This window comes from Manis javanica, chromosome 11 (genome assembly GCF_040802235.1).
Source record: "Manis javanica isolate MJ-LG chromosome 11, MJ_LKY, whole genome shotgun sequence".
Classification (NCBI taxonomy): domain Eukaryota; kingdom Metazoa; phylum Chordata; class Mammalia; order Pholidota; family Manidae; genus Manis; species Manis javanica.
In genome coordinates this window covers 88,950,039-88,969,563 of record NC_133166.1, presented here as the reverse complement: position 1 = coordinate 88,969,563, position 19,525 = coordinate 88,950,039, and the positions used below count along the sequence as shown (strand labels likewise).

Below are 19,525 nucleotides of genomic sequence, written 5' to 3'. Positions count from 1 at the left end.
TGGAACACTGGGCTAATCCCTTTAAAAAGATACATCTGGACACACTAACTTCATTACAATTCTAGACTTGAATGCTACCAGGTACATTTTTTTTCTCCCCCACATGGGGTGGTGCCAGGGAGTCTAGAGACAGCAGTCAGCGAACCAGGTTCAAATCACTGTCTCTTTGAGGCCAAATTTTGGCAGCTGCAGCAATAACAGGTTCAGCCTTCAAGGAGCAGCAGAGTTCTTGTCACCCTTGAATGACCCTCGGCAGAAAAACTGCAAGAAGAGAATGACTTCCAGGGAAAACAGCTGATCCGGCACCTGTACAAACAGGCACCTAACTGGCTGGACAGGAGAGTCCTTGGGAAGGGGCTTTGGTAAACCAGAGGAACTGCCAACATGTGCAGTCAAGCCTCCATGCTCTGTGTCCGCCAGCACCACAAAAGACTGTGCTGTCAGAAGCCACCGGTGCTACAAAGGCGCTTTATTCTAAACCATTTCACTAAATCAAATCCCCATCAACTATGGGGTGTGATTGTATGGAACTTTTGTCATAGGATCAGCGTCTTTGGCCCCGTTTTCACACCACAGGAGACATTTATCCTTTTACAACATCCTGGTCTATGGCTAGCCCTTAATTATATTTGCCGCCAAGAACCAGTTAATGAAGGGATATTTTGTGGCCTTTGGCAGAAACCTCAGACTCAGCAACCAAGGAACGGAGAGCCCTGACCTCAAGGCAATCTCTACAACAGCCTCTTGCCTGATGCATATTTCAAAGATTTCCAGGTTTTAAAACATAGATTACCTTTGCAAATGAAAAATTGAACAAGTGAAAGCATTTAGTGGTGTGTTATTACAGTTCCAATGATTTTGGAAGGCTGCTTGGTTTAACGAAAGGCAGAATTTCAAAAAAACAAAGAAATAAGTGCCTGTTGTTTTTTTCCCATTATTTTCTGTTTATTCTACCTGCGTTGAAAACATAGTATATATTGATCCCCACCTAAGGTTTCCTGCCATCATAACATGCATATATCAACCTACTGAAAAAATTATGCATATTGATAAAATATTTAATAGCTTCAGGGCATTCAATATCCAGCCACCCCCAAAATACGTTGTTTCTTTGATCTAAATAGGATCTTGCATGGTAGTATACTTTTAAACTCCACTGAAAAGCTAGTCTTATTCTTTCAAATATTTCAAATTTTTCATTTATAAGAAAAATGAGTAAAACAAAGTAGAAGTAATCAATATGTCCTCACCACTAAATAGCAGTTAGCCATTATCTGCCAGATACATGGCATTTTCTACCTGCCATTCATCTAAATGCATTCATTGTACACCTATTATGTATCTGGTACCTCCTGAAATGAAAAGATCACACATACAGCCTTTGCTCCCAGACAATTCAAATCTAGAGAGAGAAACAGATAATTACAACACAGTGTGGCTAATATGATGGGAATACAATACGTGTTAGTTGTTCTAGATATACAGAGGTATAAATGAAGGAATTAGTGAAGTAATGAATTAGCATGGATATGTATGGAGTATAATAAATTTGGCATGGAAGGCACACAATAAATATGTAGTGTTCAAAAATGGGGCATAGAGTATTTTTAAATGAAGAAAGTTTCAAGAAGATCATAAGATTAAAGATTTTAGCTGTATGGGTCTAAAAGGAATGAGAAGTCCTATGTGCAATTTATTTACATGTTAAAAAACAGACTTAAACATGAAACACATGATTGTAAAGAGCTAAACTGCATGATATGGGAAAACTAAGAGAGACAGGAATGTGACTGTTACATGATGGTATGATTACTCAAACTCTCTGGGATTTATGAATGTCTATATCTAATTCTCACTACATACTTATGTTAATTTCTCCATTGTTACTGCAATTAACCACAGTATAAGTCACTGCTAGTGAAGGCATTAGACAGTGGTATAAGGTAAAATTGGGTCAATTCTCTCTCCTTGGGCCTTCAAAAGCACCATAATACCCACTTCCATTACAAAGGGAACAAAACTCTCATTTGTCTCTCCCTCAGAAGAAAGAGAAAGATTTTGTATATCAAACAAAACTTTTCAAGGATTTCAGTGGCTCAAATTCAGTTTCAAGAAAATGCAGGTAAGTGTGTGCCCAGAAATATGGTAAGTTTTTGGTCTAAGAAGCAGTATGCTTAAGGGATTTGATGTTGAGGAAACGCATTCCACCTGTATTATTTTATTATATGAACTTGGTCATGATTGCCTCATCAATATTACAGGGAGAATAATGCAGGCCCTGCCTATCTGATGAGAATGCATGCTTCTTACATAAAATAACATGGATGAATGTTTGAAAGCATTGTGAAAATATAAAAATCCCATATTAGATTTGTTGCCCATTTGAATGATAGAGTTCCAGTAGGATGAGGATGGTACTTTTCTTCTATAAAGGATAAAATACCTTTATCTTTGGGAAATAAAAGCATATTATAATATATGCAATTCTCTCTAACAATCTATGCAATAACAGAAATGAAGTGATAGAAAAATTAAAATTTCTCTATTTCAGGTGATAGAAATATTAAAATTTCTCTATTTCAGGCACATCTATTTCTAGTTCTAGTGCACAGTCTATTTTGCATTCTTTCTTGCTTTCTTTTTTCCTTGCCCTTTCATCGTATCCTCATAAAAATTTCTATGATTATTTCTTGGCTTATATTTTAAACTATTATTTTGATTATCACATTTTAATAGAAAACCTAAGACAAAGATCATAAACCTGTTCTTTCCCCCATCAAAGTCTATCTTAGGTTAGATGTTCTGCCAAGAACATCTAGAAGTTGTTAAAAATAGCACATTTCTTTATTTGGACTCAACTGACTTGTACTTCTGTGGACCTGTCAAAATGTTAAATAATAAATTGTTATCTCTGAATAGATTCTTCCTTGCCCAAGATACAGTCAAAAAACACATTTTAGATGAGTCATTTAACCAGAAAAATTTCCCTTTGGATTACTAGAGTCATAGGGGAAAAAAACATAAAACCATGTGAGTAATTTTCCATGTATCTAGGGTTCAATATCTGAAATGTTTCCTAGGCCTTCTGCATCACAAGGCAGTTTGTTTAAAAACACATGCACATCCTCCTCTCTGCTTCTCTATGTCCCTTCCTCTTTAGCAGCTGAAGGCAGGCTCATCGACGATGAAGAGTCAGCCAATACCCCTTGTGCTTGTGTGTCATCATTCTGGGCTAGGAATGGACATGTTTGGAGAAGCCAGGCAGAGGGCCCTTCCTCCCCCTTCCCGTCATCACCCCTACCTTTTAACAACAACAACAAGAAAAGTTATGAACAACAATCAAAGGAGCATGTGCACAGGTACGACTTCTGTAGCTCTACAGAATGCAGAGCTACAGCTCAATAGCCACCCACGCATTTGCTGCTGTTACTTTGGCCCAAAGAAAGGGGAGGAAGAGATGATAGCAAAGGAGAGGAGAAGTTCCAACTGAGAAAATCATTTCCCACCCTCAGTAAGAAGCAGATGGACCACAGAATCACAGGGCGTGCTGTTTGTGACCCCTGACAGAAATTGCAAGAAGATTAGGACTTTGATCAGGAGAGTCAGTGCCCTGGATGGAGATCTCAAGCTTTGACTTTTTGGTTAAAGGATACATATTAAAAATAAGGTATAGCCAACATTCCTACCATTAGCCTGTCACTATTGTATATTGCATGGATGCTCTGCTAGAGAAATTTGATCAATATATTAGATTCCTAGCAGAAAGACGCTATCAGACAGTACATGTATGCCTTGACATAGCTCAATTTCTATCTATCCAAGAAGGTATTGATTTTCCTCTCACGGAAGTGCACACACACATACTAAGAGTGCTTGCAGAGGATGGGGGTTGGGCAGACGTTTATTCAAGAACAGACAGCTCTGCCATTCTCCAAAAGCATTCAAATTAAACCTCTGGGCTTGGTGACTTAATATCTGGATGATCTATACAAACTTCACACGTCAGGATTAAACTGACGGCTGATGAGCAAAACTAGTATTCCTATATTCACTCTTTGAATGCTAAGAATTCTATCAGCCTCTTCAGAAAACATGGCCCTCTTATTATTCTAGTCCAGGCTTACTTCGTATGAAACTACAACTCATTTCCCAAAGCCACATCTTCCTAAATCAACTGGAATTAATTCTTTATTACTTGATCACAGTTTTCTCACCTAATACCTAGAGGCATGGTAATTCTTTACCTCTCTATTGTTCTTCCCTCCTTTCTGTTGATTTCCTTCAATTTAGACCATTGTGGCAGTTGTTCAAGCTGCTCACCGAATATTTCCAATGCTTCACCTTCTGGACTTGGGCTAAGATTATACTTCCTGGTCCCTCTGTGGGTAGGTGGGGCCGTGGGACCAGTTCTGGCCAATGAGTTGTAAGTAGAGTAATCTGTGCCATTTCCAGGTTGAGCTTTTAATTGTATATGGGAAAGCTTCCAGAGGAAAATAGTAATATATTAGACTTCATTAAAATTAAGAACTTCAATATGACAAAAGACATCACAAATTTAAAAGGCAAAAACCAAACTACAGAAAATACTTTCAAAATATATAACAAAAGGTTAGTACCCATACATAAAAAGAATCTACAAATAAATAGAAAAGTGTGCCTCAGATATAAACAGTAAGAGAAATGTAAGTAGCCAATGAACATATTAAAAGATACTCAACCTCAGTGGTAATTTGGGAAATTAAAATTACAGCAAAATATGCCATTCTTATCTATGAGATAGACAAAATTAAAACAAAAAACTCAAAAAACATAATAATTTTCAGAATTGGCCAGAAATTAAAATTACAGCAAAATATGCCATTCTTATCTATGAGATAGACAAAATTAAAACAAAAAACTCAAAAAACATAATAATTTTCAGAATTGGCCAGGGTGTGGGGAAATAGACACTCTTTCTTGCAATTAACAATATATAGAGGGCAATTAACAATATATTTCAAAATTATAAAAGTAAATATTTGACTTAAAAATTCTATTTCTAGAAACCTAACCTACAGAAAAATTTGCATTTTATATTGGATAATATTAACATTTATTGAATGTATACCATGCACAAGTCTTAACTGCATTATTTCTATTAATCACTTACCCTGTGAGGTAAGTTCTATTCTGATTGCATTTTACAGATGAGGAAACAAAGGCATAGAGAGGTTAAGTAACTTGTTTAAGTTAATGCAACTATTAAGTAGCAGTGCCAGGATTAAGGCATAGTGCTCTTTTGTGTGTGGGAGACAGCAGATACTATGCTGGCTCTCTAAAAGAAATAGGCATAGGGATATTTATGACATCATTATTTGTAATAGAAGAAAATACACATATTCATCAACAGAAGAAATGACTCTATGGTAAATTCAAATCATAGAATATTGTACAATTCAAAAGAATAAGCCCAAGAGAAGTGAAAACACATAGTCACACAAAAACATGTAGAATGTTCATGGTAGCATTATTCACAATAGTCAGAAAGTGAAAACAACCCAAATATCCACCAGCTGATGAAAGGGCAAACAAAATGTGGTCTAGCTGTTGATGGAATATTATTCAGCCATAAAAAGGAATGAGGTCCTGTCATATTACAATACAGATAAACCTTGAAGACATTATGCTAAGTAAAAGAAGCTAGACACAAAAGGCCACATATTAAACGACTCCATTGATATGAAATGTTCAGGCGAGGCAAATCCAGAGGCACAGAAAGGGCATTAGTGATTGCCAGGGGACTGAGGGGCTGCAAGAATTGGGACTCACTGCTCATGGACACAGGGCTTCTTTTTGGGTGCTGGAAAGGTTTTAGAATTAGATAGTGGTACGGTTGCATAACATGGTGAGCATACCAAAAACCACTGAATTATATACTTTAACATGATGAACTTTATATTATGGGAATTATATTTCAACTTCAAAAAAGAATGAGATAGGTATCTTTGTTCTGAAATAGAAACATCTGTTAAATGTAAAAAAACCCTCAAAACAACATGAATACTGTGTCTCCATTTATGAAAAAGAAATTACATGTATGTTTCTAAACACATGGAAAAGTCAGGAAGAACACCCACTAGTCCATTAACAGAGGTTTCCACTGGAGGGAAAAATGAAAGGGCCGCTTACTGTTTACTCTATACACTTCTCTTTTGAGTTTCTTCACAAAGGGCATATGTTACTTTTATAGTTTAAAAACAACAAAAAATATGAAAACAAAAGCATTTAAACATAACAAGTAAACAAAAATAATGTCCAGAAATAAACCATAGGTAAAATAATAGGATGTTAGGGGAAATCCTGAACTTGCAGTCAGGAGGCATGGGTTTTTGGCTCAACTCTATCTTAATTACTTGGTGTCTTTGCAAAGTTGATCTAGCATCTCTGAGCCTCAGTTTCCTTGTTTGTCAAATAAAGGGACCAAATAAAGGGAACTAAATGACCATCAGGAAACTTCTAGTCCTAGAATCTTTGGATTCCAAAATAGCCATTCTCCTTTCTTTGCTTTGCTGCCAAGGTTACTTGTAGTTCCCAGTCTTTCAGACTTTTAGACAAGGCATCAAATACAGTCATGAATTTACACATATTCTAAGATCACAATCTTACAGGAGAAAGGTCATCAACCTCATTGCCCAGCTTCTGCTAAATTATGACCCTTTATGTTTGAACTGATAGCAATTAGTTACATGGGCCTATGGCTAAACTGAGTAATCAAATAAATAAAATAATTCTTGGGCAAACAAGATAATTGGCCTGATAGGTCATTTTTTGTTTGTTTAATACATTTGAAATCTCATTTCAGAAAGCATGCTACTGTGAAATAATTTATTTTCCTTTCTTCATGTACATAACCTCTCAGTTGTCTTTTCATTGAATTTTGTTGGCCCTAGACAAAGAAAAGGCTAAAAAAAGAGAAAGAGGGGCACAACTGCCCCTGGCAACTCAGGGACACAAAGGAGGAGGGGGCGATTCAGTTCATACATGAATGAAGAAATGAATGCATGAGAGAATGAAAGACATTTCTGTTCCTTTCTCCACCAGCATTTCAGCTCCTCTGCCTAATAGTCAGACCACTGCAGCAAGAGATTATGTGCATATCTGAAGGGCCTGGAAGAGGGTCCTTCAGAAGCAGAAGCTCATCCTGAAAGAGCTGCACTGACTTCACCACGCAGAGTGCTGGCACAAGGGAATGCTCAAACAGTGCCAGCGTTCTACCCTTTCCCATCTTCCATGGGAAACACTCAAGTGCAACAGAAAGAACCTAGACTTCGGAGCCTGTAAAACCTGAGCCCACATCCTGTCTCTGCCACTGACAACTGTGAAAATTACGGGATTGTCATGGAGGTTAAACAAGGTAACATGTAGAATGTCTACCACGGTATCTAGCACACAGGAGGCAACTAATGAAAAACATAATTGTCTTCCATCTCTTAATTCCTAAAGGAGCCAGTCCTCAAGTTTTACCCAAAGCAGGCCTGCTATTTTGCCTTAAAGGCCTGCTTCAGCAGGATTTGGTTCTGAAAGCAATGGTACAGCCCACATTTATTTATTTTTTTAATACTATTTTTTAATACTTTTTGAACTAGGGTCCTCAGATTTGCATTTGCGCTGGGCCCCACAAATTAGCCAGCCATGAGGATGTGTCGTACTAGCCGAGGGTTCCCGGGAGGCCTGTCCTGAGATGAAGAGGAAACCTCGTGGATGAGTTGGGATAACGTCACACCACCCACTGTCTCTCAGACAGTCCTCCTCCAGCTTCTTAGATATGATGATGGCTAGGCCAGCAGCTTCTGCATAGGTGGTCTGACACTTTGTTTTGGAATGTGTGAGTGGTTGGCACTTATTTTATTGTCCTTTGCATTTGGAACCTTGAGACTGTGACTATAAGGGCCTGGGCAACAAGGGAACTTTGGTTCCCTGTAATTACAGGGGTGCCACAACATCCCCAGGAAGGTAAATGGACCAGCAAGGAGAGGAGGGGAGATCCCTTCAGTCCTGCCTGGCTTCCTTCCCAGCTGAGGGCACACATCATGTCCAGGTGGTGAGGGTAGGGTTCCCTGGGCTGAGCACCTTGTACAGTGCGGTTCTTCAGCCCTGAGCATTCTCAGACAGTTCATCATGGAGCATGCTGCCAGGCTGCTGGAAATGACACCAGAAGACAGCCGTCACAGGAAAGTCATGAGCCAAGATCCTGCTGCAAAGTGGTTGATGAGATTGCAACCCTGTTGGAGCTTGTGAATGGCCCAGGTGGTACCCTACATCTGCATCAAATGGTTTACTTCAGAATCCCTCATAATTTTTACCCAGGATACTCCCCTGTTCTGGGTGGCAAAGAGACCAAGAGAGCCATATGCTCAGTGTCCACTGAAAAATGGGCAGCAAGTGTCATGAGGATGTCCTGTTGTAACAAGAAGCCCAGCAAACAGGCTGGGTAAAATAGTAATGCTCCATATAGTCTACAATTCTCCTGTCTAATTCACCTACATTGCCTGCAAGGTGTTCACTTCCTCTCATGGAGCCAATAGATAAGTTGAAGGGATGCTACATTTCTTTCATTCCGAATCCCCCACTGTCCCAAAGACAGTGCATCTAACTCTTGGGCTGGAACTGAGGCAGGTTCTGGGAATGCTGGGCTTAGCCACCAGGACTAGTGGTCAGCCTGGCTCGTAAGAGGTGGTCTCGTGGGGTATAGCACTTCTCGAGGAAACGACTCAGTTGTGCAGCAGCCCTGCTACAACTAAGTGTCTTCAGAGGCTGCTGGTCTCACATTTTCTTGCTTATTTCACTCCTCCTTTCCTCCAGTTGACCATACCACCTTCACAAGTCCAAGCCTCCTCCCCAACCTCCACACTCTCATGCTAGCAGAACCCAAACCTCCTATACCTTCCTCTCTTGTCTCAGAGGCTGAAATTTCCTTTCCTCTGGTCAAGGACTCTGCCTATGTCCTTACTGCCTCTCACTCACTCAGGAAACTTGTCACCTCAGCTTTTCTCCCCTGTCCCGTGGTGCAACTACTTTACCTTAAATCTTCTCCTGCTTTACCCTCCTCTATGGTTCTTTCCCTATAACCAATCTCTCTGCAACTGAAACCAGCTGGCACCCCCTTCTTTGACTCTATCCTCCTCCACCTTGTGCCTCTCTCCCTTCTGAGCCAGTTCCTTTCCAAACTGGACAAGACAGGAGGGTCTAGGTGCCCAGATGAGAAGGCACTGATGTAGATCCCCAGGACATGGAACAAAAAGGGAACCAAAGGCAGTGTCACAGGTGAAATAGAGTGAGAGCCAAAGAGACAGTCAAATACTGTATCAGTTCAAAACATACTGGGCACCAACATCCAAAAGACAAACAACAACAAATGTTGGCTAGGTTGTGGAGAAAGGGGAACCCTCCTACACTGCTGGTGGGAATGTAAACTAGCTCAACCATTGTAGAAAGCAGTAGGGAGGTTCCTCAAAAAAATAAAAATATAAATACCATTTGACCCAGGAATTCCACTCCCAGGAATTTACCCTAAGAATGCAGGAGCCCAGTTTGAAAAAGACAGATGCACCCCTATATTTATTGCAGCACTATTTATAATAGCCAAGAAATGGAAGCAACATGAGTGTCCATCAATAGATGAATGGATAAAGAAGATGTGGTACATATACACAATGGAATATTATTCATCCATAAGAAGAAAACAAATCCTACCATTTGCAACAACATGGTTGGGGCTAGAGGGTATTATGCTCAGTGAAATTAGCCAGGCAGAGAAAGACAAGTATCAAATGATTTCACTCATCTGTAGAGTATAAGAATAAAGAAAAAAATGAAGGAACAAAACAGCAGCAGATTCACAGAACCCAAGAATGGACTAACAGTTACCAAGGGAAAGGGACTGGGGAGGATGGGTGGGAAGGGAGGGATAAGGGGGAAAATGGGGCATTACGATTAGCACACATAATGTAGTGGCAGGGACATGGGAAAGGCAGTATATGCAGAGAAGACAAGTAATGATTCTATAGCATCTTACTACGCTGATGGACAGTGACTGTAATGGGGTATGTGAGGGAGACTTGATAATAGGGGGAGTCTAGTAACCGTAATGTTGTTCAAGTAATTGTACATTAACGATATAAAAAAAAAAAACATACTGCGCAGAGAGGGGAAAAATGGATGGAAGTTAAAGGACCTATAACTAAGGATAGGAAAATAGAGACAAAAGCTTCTGGAAATTGGATGGGAGCCAGCGCAGCCAGGGCAGTAAGATTTCTCGGGGAGCTGATACCCAGAGTCCAGCTGCCATTTATAGGGTGCCTTTAGCCTTGTCCATGGGCAGAGAGGAAACAAATAAAGATGCCAAGCATGTCCAGACAATTTTCCTTCCCTGTCAACATCCTTAAAAGGATTACCAATGATGACTGCTCTGCTTCCTCCGTCCAACTGCACTTTAAAATGCACCGCCGTCTGAATTCTGTCTCCTCATCCCCACTGGAACCTCTTGGCACAGAGGTTGCCAACGTACTCCCAATGGTCTCTACATTGGCCTCTTCTCTGAGTGCTTCCTCATGAGTTCCTCCTCTTCCTGTTCCTTCACCGCCCAGTGCCAAAGCATTTAAATCTATCAGGCTTGTTTTAGGGGCTTCTAACCATGCTCACAAGCACTGGCATTTTCCTCTATGTGTGTGGATTTTAAACCAACAGTTTTGATGTTAACTTCCAACCCTTGAACTCTGCTCTCTGTCTCCCTCCTGACCATCAGACTCATATCTGAACTATTTGGCTTTGAGGTTCCTCAGAAGTTACTTGTGTCTACGTTGCTGGCCAAAAGTGTCAGGCAGCAAATGTTAGGGTGGCACGGGCTGCAGGGTAAGGGAGCAACACATCATGGGTGGCTAGCTAAAAGCAAGCTGTCTGATTAAGTTATTTATGTAAGAACAGGGATTTGAAGCTTCTCTCTTAGATGCTAACACACTCTCAAGCTACTTGTGTAGGATAACTAATTTAAAATACCCTGGAGTATATGCCTATCTTTACCTCTTTCCCAACTGTGGGACCAAGAGTAAATTTGGGTCACAGAACTGTCACTTTAGGGCACTATCATTAAGAGAACTCACACTGTAAGTGGGCTCCTCCCTCCAGCTGGCACATTATTTTAATTCTATTAGTTTCTCTGAAAGAGAATCTCTTTGCAACAGCTAATCTTTTCATGCCAGGCCTTCACTGGGAGGGAGTGCCTACCTTTGCCTGAGAAATCAGGAAAGGCCTCAGAAAGTCTGTGACATTTGAGATAGCTTTAAAGGATGATAGGTGCTGTGTGTAATTTATGTTTGTATGTATGTGTATGTGGCAGTTTCAGATGTTTTCAACATTATTCTTAATCTAGGGCCTAATAGTAACTATTATTTACTTTTTTCCTTTTCTAAATCACGAGGGTCCTCTTCCTCCTTAAGAAACTCCACCCCCAAAGTAGCTAAAACAAGTCTCTCTCTCTCATTTTGGTGTGGACACTTAACAAAGTCTAGAAAGAGTCTCTCATTCACTTAATATTCAGTGCCTGCTATATGCTAGAGAATTTTACAGGTCATAAAATGCACTTCACAGAAATTTGGTTTTCAGGCTTATAACTAACCACCTTATGCAATAGCTACTGCTTTAAATTCACTTAATTCAGGAAACCAAGTCTTAAAGAGGTGAAGTAACTTATTCAAGATAAAATTGCAAGTACCAGAGGGAAAGGGGAGACTTGAATCCATGTTGACTGTCCAAAACCTGTGTATTTTCCACTACACCACAGGATATACTCACAAAATGGCATGTTAGATCTGATGTAGTTGAACTCTGTACCAATCATTTGCAATTGGGCCCTGCCAACTAACATCTGACATATTCCAGCTGAACATTTTCCTACACTGAGAGTTCAGATTATGTAACCAAATTAGTGCTCTTCTAAAAAAATTCCATGAGTTTGAACAAGTTCTCCCAACAGATTAAAAAACAAGTTTCTTGTTAAAGCCAGCTTATTTTTAATAGCTGTCGAAAATTCTGTTTTTCAGGCATTTGTCCTTTTCTTCTGCCCTGAGAAACATATACATAATATTTATTAATATGTAATAATGCTGCCTTCTACATCATGGACTGGTCATTCCCTGCTTCTAAGCTCCTCATGTTTGCTTTTCGTTAGCTCAGCCCATCTAATTGTAGACCTAAGAAATCAGTTTATTCCTTCTTAGTAACTTTATTTTAGCAATCTCCTTTCTCTTTGGATTGGAAAAGTAACAGATGCTGATTGTCTAAGAGGCAAATTGTACAGATGTCTTCAGAAGTAAAAAGCCCTGGCAATCCCATCTCCAACATAACAGCTGTTAATAACGCACATATTATGGTCTTTCAAATTTCCTCTATTCATATATCAACACATATTATATTTATATACATTTTTACATAAATGGGATCTGCCGTACATACTGTTTGGCAATTTTTGTTTGTTGACAAACGAACATCTTAGCTATCTCTTCTGTCAGCATCTATACATTGATCTCAGCTTTCAGATAGCTTTTGACAAAGGAAAACATCCGTTTCACAGAACCAGAATGAATTTTAAATGTTTTGCCAACGCACGCCTTAATCAAAACAAAGCCTAGGTGAGAAAGTGGGGATAGAGCTATATATTGAGAAAAAAAATCAGAGTGGGTTAATAGTTACTCCCACTGAACCGTATCTTTTAAGTAACTCAGCCTTCAAAAAAAATCAGGCCATTACGTGGACAGCGATCAATGGACAAAAGGTGAAGTGAGGAATGTTTTGGAAAATACCCTCTTGTGGAGTTGCCCTCCGGTGGTGGATTGTAAGGCTCCGAGACATTTTTAACAGCTTGCCATTAGCTAGAGACACTGCTCAACACCTCGGCACGGATCTGTTAAAACCTTTCCTTTTAGTGAGAAACACAAGACAGATGATAAAGTGTGCTGGGCAATTCGTTAACCCGTCAAAGGCTTTCTTACTGAGCCTGGGATATCAGGCAGAAAAAGAAATGTAATCCTTAATGAATAACAAAGGGCACTGCTGGAGGGATGGGAACACACACACAGACAAGGCGTGTGATGGGCTTGCCCTCTCCTTCTGGAGCAGCCAGCCGTCTCCTGAACTTACACAGATTTTCACCATAGAATGATCCTGCCTGGGAGTGAGACACATTTTTTCCCAGCTGTCTTGGAAATAGGAAGAGACATATGCAATAGACCACACTCACAGAAGGCCATGTGTCTATTATCCCAGGTTGTGGACTGTCCATAAAGACCCAAAGAAGTAGGCCAAGCCCCGTAGGCATTTTATAGGACAGCAAAGAGAATATACCTTCTCAGGTAGAGCCATAAAAATAAACATTAGTCTAGGTATTTCCTGAAATTTAACTTGCTGGAACCCAACTCATAGGCCTCAGAAAACTGAATATGCTATATTCTTACAGTTTTTGGACTGTCCAGGGAATGTTGAGGCTGTATTTACAGGAAGCAAATGTTTTGTGATCTTATTTTATTACTATTCTTCAAAACTACTCTTTTCTTTTCTCCACATTGCTTCTTAATTCCATGAGATATTTTGATACCTACCTATGATTCCTGGTCTGGGAATATTCATTCTTCAAATGAAAAGTTTAATAGTGCAAATATTTAGAAGCTAATTCTTCTTCCTTTTCCCTAAATCTTTGATTTGCTATCACTAAGACAAAATCTGACAAGTAGGTTGCTGAAAGTCATATATTCTCTCAGTGTAAAAGAAAGAAGGTTTTAGCAGGATAAAAGAGGGTAATTAAAATTTCTTAAGCTATTTGCAGAGCTATCTTAATTTTCAGCAATGTTATTCTCATTAATAATGTTCATGTTAACAATTATTGTGTTATATATTTAACATACATTGTATATATTATATACTGTATATATAATATATATAATAAATATAGGTGACCAAATGTCTGTTTGTCCAGGATAGTCCTGGTTTATGTCTGTAGTGTAAGTATAATAAGAGCATCCACTTCCTCTTTCAAAAGCATTATGGCTTGGACAGAAAATTATATGGTCACTCTATCAATTATGTAAGACAGTATTCTGCCTTCACAATGGAAGTAGGGTCAGATAACAACTGTACATTGAATTGTGTATTAAGCAATGAATTTTCTGTCAAAAATTTAAGTGCACATATCCTTCATCCTATTCCCTTCGGTGAATCTATCTATAAAAATTCTCATGTTATGAGAATAATTTTTATACGTATATGTACACACACACACACACACACACACACACACACACACCAGAATGCTTAGCGAAAACCAGAAAAAATCCAAATGTTTATCAATACTCTAGTTAAATACAGCAGAATCCTTTATAGTCATTATATAGCAGGAGGGTGGTAGATATGTATGCATTGATGATATGGTAAAATACGTTCGGGACGTTCTTAAATAAAAAAGCAAGTTGTGGAAATATATACATGTGGCAATGCTTGCCATGGCAGGCCCTGAGCAGGCTTTAGGTTATCCTATGATCTCCTCCAGCTCCTGCCCCAACCAAACCATGACGAGCAACATTGGCCTAAACACTGCCTCTTGCTGTGCTCATGCAGCTTCTCCCCGAGCCCTCCCATCCAACCAGTTTGCCCCTCCCGAGCCTCTCCAGCACAGAAGTCCAGGAGATGCCATCATCTACAGTATAATCCCATTGTTGTAATATGTACTTTTGCAAAGCTGTTGACTATGATTATTTCTGTGGAATGACCATTATCCCCTTCTATACTTTTATTTAAATCCATAAAAATATATTGCTTGAGATTTTAAAAATTAGCTTAAGAGGAATAAATGTCTGCTCAGTTTTCCACATAAGATCGTGTATTTTAGGTGCATCTAGAGGATCTGGGAACACTTTATTTAGAGAGGAAGAATAGAGAGCCAGATCTCTGGCATTTTTCCTATAAACATACTTTGGAGTGGATGTGGCATATTCTATAGTTATCTCCCAATTACCAGGCTAATAGAGGAAATAAAGTTGAAATGTAGTTTTCATTTCCAACTTTTTCACAATCATTTTAACTGGGTGGGTTGAATAGATTAATTGAACCACATTAATTGCTTCCTCTGAATCTCTTTGGAAATAGATGATGAAACATAAACCAACTACTTAGGCTGGGCTTTCATTTGTTGTTTCATTTCTCTGATCTATTTCTAGAACAAATGTGAATGCAAAAGGTTCACAGCAGAGAAGTGAAAATTTGAAGAAGCTTAACTCTGTGAGATTAATAAATTAGAGTGTACCATTTCAGTTTTCAAGGTTTAGAGAATCTTTCCACTTAGTTTTAATTTTAAAGTTAAACAAGAAACAAGAAAAACTAGCTGATACACAAATATAGATTGGCACTGTCTTTCAAAGATAAAGACGCTGTAATGACACCTCTTCTCCTGTGAACCTCACTTACCCATTTGGTTAACTAGTTATCCTTATAGTGAAGGATCCAGCTTCCTCCCAGCTTCCCTCCCTCCCACCCACTGACCCCCATTCCCACCGCTGCCTTCTTCCTGGCATGAGGATTTAGGCACTTCCTTTTCCTGTTCTCCTGTACTCTCTTACAGGGCTTGATTTATTTTATTGCTGTGTGTTTCATCATTTGGGCCAATCCCCACTGCCACTCCCTAACTAGATTTAACTTCCTTCAGAGGAGGGACTGATCCACATTCACATTTGAAACATCAGTGCCTGGCACAATGCTTGGCACATAGTAGGTACTTATACATGTTTCTTCAGCGAATGAAACCTTGGCATAAAAACAAAACAAAATAAATCCCACCTCTGCTCCACAGAAAACCCTCCAAACCATTTAAAGGGCCCCGGGGAAGGGATTCTGTTGGGCGGGTACAGCCTTGTTCTGAGTCAGCTCGCTGGCTAGAGTTCAGAAGCTTGTCTGCATTTTTTCTCCTGGTGGGAATTGGTTTGAAGTGTTTTTTGTTAACAGCCATGTTTTGCAGTTTCCCTAACCTTTTTTCTGGGAAGTCAGAGTTAGGTCTTTGGAACTAATGGGGCGAGACAATGTGCATTCTGCATACACCTATTGTTTTTGGGTGGTTTAGCTGTGCAGAACACTCTCGATGAGCTGGCTCAGAAGACATGGTGACTCATGTCATTTTCTCTGTAACCAGGGGTGACCTGGAGCACTTCAGGCCAGGAGGAAATTAGTTTCTTGCACTCTAGCTCTGTAGCTCTGACCGTAGATGAGTCTGGGCACCATTTCGACATCCATCAACATGACTGAATTAGTTGCTGCTCTATCTGATAGTAATGGTGATGGCGCCCGGCTACAGGAAACCCTCCCTACTTGGCTAAATGAGGTTGTGACCTGTTTGCACATGGATTTAATGGAAGCGTGAAAATCTACATTCTACTAAGGCTTTAGTATCACCACGTAGAGACATAGTAACATTAACTGGGCAACCTCTTTTAAAACCAAGTGGGTATGAAGCTATTAGCTATTCAAATGTCGTGAATTAGTTTAATATTTATAGACTGTTCCTAACTCTAACAGAGATCCGCTTGGGAAGTAGGCACCTGGTGGAGGGTGGGGAATGGGAGAAGGCACAAGATGCCAGAGAGAAGTGACTCAGGAGCACAGACCAGTTACTAAAGACCACAGACTTGGCAATGTAGGGGGCCCTGAGGCTGTCCTGAGCGCTCAAGGAATGAGGGCAGTGGTAGATGGGTTTAGAAAAGAATTCTGAGAGGGAGAATCAGAAGGCCCCAAAACATTGTGCGTAAAGAAGGCCTTTATTGTATTTGTGATTGCCTTGTCTAGTAAAATAAAGAATATAGTAGGTTGATCTAAGGTGGAACCTGCAGGAGACTCTAGCCCTGATAAGTATGGGCAACATAGATGAAATTGGGGGAGTCTAATGATTTTTAACATAAGAGGTCTTTTTTAGCTTTCAAAAGTAATTTTTGTGCAGGAAACTTGGAAAACATGCAAACAACATGAAGGATCCACAAGCAGACCAACCAACAAAACCAGAAGATATTAACCATATCATTTTGACACATATGCTCTTGTCTTTTGTTTATGCACATATTCACATGTGTGTATCTTTTCTTGAATGTAAACTGTACCTGATGGTACATGTCATCCTACAGACTGGGCCTGTCTTGAAACATGTTAGTGAGGTGGCTGCGAGCAATTTTTCTTTATCTTTCCACTGTTCTGTACACTCTGTCCTTCCCACCCCAACTCACTGCTGTGTAGTAAAGAGGCTGATCCCACAGAGACAGGTCCCTGTAAACTGACCCTGCTCACCCAGGGGCCTCTTGTTCACTGACAGGGTACAAGCGCTCAGCTTTAAAAGATGACAACGCTCTACTGATTTGTACATTACTTTGCATATATTTTCTTTCTAAGTACAAAAGGCTTTTAAGCAAGCATGTAAGATAAAATGAAATGGATTGATTAATGTAATCTATAGTCTAACATTTAGGGACTCTCGTTTGTGGCACTAAACCATGTAATCACAGCCTGGGGTAAGGAAGCCGATTCTGCACACAGAGGAAAAGCTGAGATATGTCAAAGGAGACATACACTCACAGTACATACAAGCCCTGAGCCTTCTTTTCCTGTTTCTTACACTTCATACTTTTGACACTGGCCAGTGGGGCAGAACTTTTAAGGCTGAATATTTATCTGCTGAGCCCTCCGTCTCCTTCCTACTACTACTGCCTTAATTAAGCCTTTACCTCTCATGTGGGTTACTGCAGAAACCTTATACCTTGTCTTCCTGCCCCTGATCTTGTTCTCTTCTACTCCATTTTATCATTTGCAGTTAAATGCCTTTCTAACATGCATATCCCTGTCTGTTCCTGTTACCTATCACAGTGTAACAAAGCACCCCAAAACTTAATGACATAAAACAATCACTATTTTATTATCCTTATGGGTCAGGAATTCAGACACAGCATAGCAGGGCTGGTTTTTCTCTGCCCTGTGGTATTTAGGGCTGGGATGACTTGACTGGCTGGGACTAGAACAGTTGGAGTTGGACAATGTGCCCCTAAGATGCCTTACTTGCATGTCTGTAAGTTGCAATGCTGAAGGATATGTTCAGCTGGGACTGTTGACCAGAGGACCTGTGCGTGGCCCTCTCAACATCGTGGCTTCAGGATGGTCAGACTTCCCGCATGGTGGCTCAGTGCTTCAGGTTCTAGTATCTCCAGAGAGCAAGATGGCTGCTTTATGGCCCTTTATTAACTGGCCTCAAAAGTCACAAGCTTCGTTTCCACTGTATTCCACTGGTCAAAACAGTCACAGATGACCTCAGTTCAAGGGAGGGGAATGTGAATTCCACCTCTAGATGGGAACAATGTCAAAAATGTTGTAGCTGTGTTTCAAAATCACCTGTCTTCTAGATGTGTATAAGCATAAAAGACAATTTTAAAGGATACACACCGAACTGTTAAAAGTTGAGAGGAAGGACTTTAACTCTTTATTCTCTCTGCTTCCAAAGGAGGAAAAATATAGCTAGTGGAATTACAGGTGATTTTTATTCTGTACAGAAAATTGCTTCCCCAGTTGTCTAAAGCCTGAAAAAGCTAAGGATACTATGGTAGGTCTTAAGTTGGCACATCATCAAAGAAAGTGCTAGACGACAGCTATGCAGGGCATGCAAAAACATCATGAAATGGCTCTACCAATATCAGACCGTTACCCACCTGCAGGCTATGGAAGAGAGGACAGAAATAATCCTCTAGGAGGCTTAAAAGGCCAGAGCAAGGGCTTCTTTCTGGTCATGGTGCTGTGTTCTACAAGCCATCCCACCCCCGCTGTGCCTTGGGGAAAAACCTCCTCACCTTAAACTAAGTGAGGGGGCTTCACAAGAACCATTTGAAGATCCTGGAGTTTGAGGGACACAGGGACTGGTGAGTGGTTTTCTCCAGAAGAATCCGAAAGGTAAAGGGCTGGCTGGAAAGGCCTGCCTGGCAGCAGGATGAAGAGAGAGGACTCACATGGCAGGGAGCTGCCCTTTCACTATGGATGAACCATGGAATGGAGCAGGCCACCCACAAATGGCATGAAGGATGCCACCCAACGGAACCACCTGGAGGGTGAAGAGACCTGGTAAAAGACCACTATAGCCAAGGGTCCCTAAATAGAAGGATTTCCAAGGTGCAAATGCCATGCCAGATGACAACTGTATTGGTCAAGTGTGGGCCATTTGCCCCTAATCCTTCCTCAAGGGCCTAAGGAAAGAGCAGCTAGTGGGAAGAAAAGGGAGAGAAAAAGCTGACTATGCTCTCCTCATCTACTTTGAGCTCCCAAGACCAAAGCAAGCCTAAATGTAGAGATGAAAGAAGTTTTAAATGAATAAAATATTGAAGGCATAAGACTCGATTGGGCAGGCTTTTTACAGTACCCAAATGAAAGCATTCTTGTGCCTGACTAGGATCAGAAAAACTAAGGATTTCATTCTAAAATGGGTTTT

At 40.2% G+C, this 19,525-nt stretch overlaps 1 long non-coding RNA gene across 1 annotated transcript in view; it reads left to right on the top strand.

The window, feature by feature from the left end:
* The window catches only part of LOC140844464 (uncharacterized), a 62,917-nt gene that overhangs the window by 27,309 nt on the left and 16,083 nt on the right, over positions 1–19,525 (top strand). The window contains exon 2 of the long non-coding RNA XR_012122817.1: positions 7,081–7,393. This is a non-coding gene — a long non-coding RNA (uncharacterized lncRNA). The remainder of the gene's footprint in view (positions 1–7,080; positions 7,394–19,525) is intronic.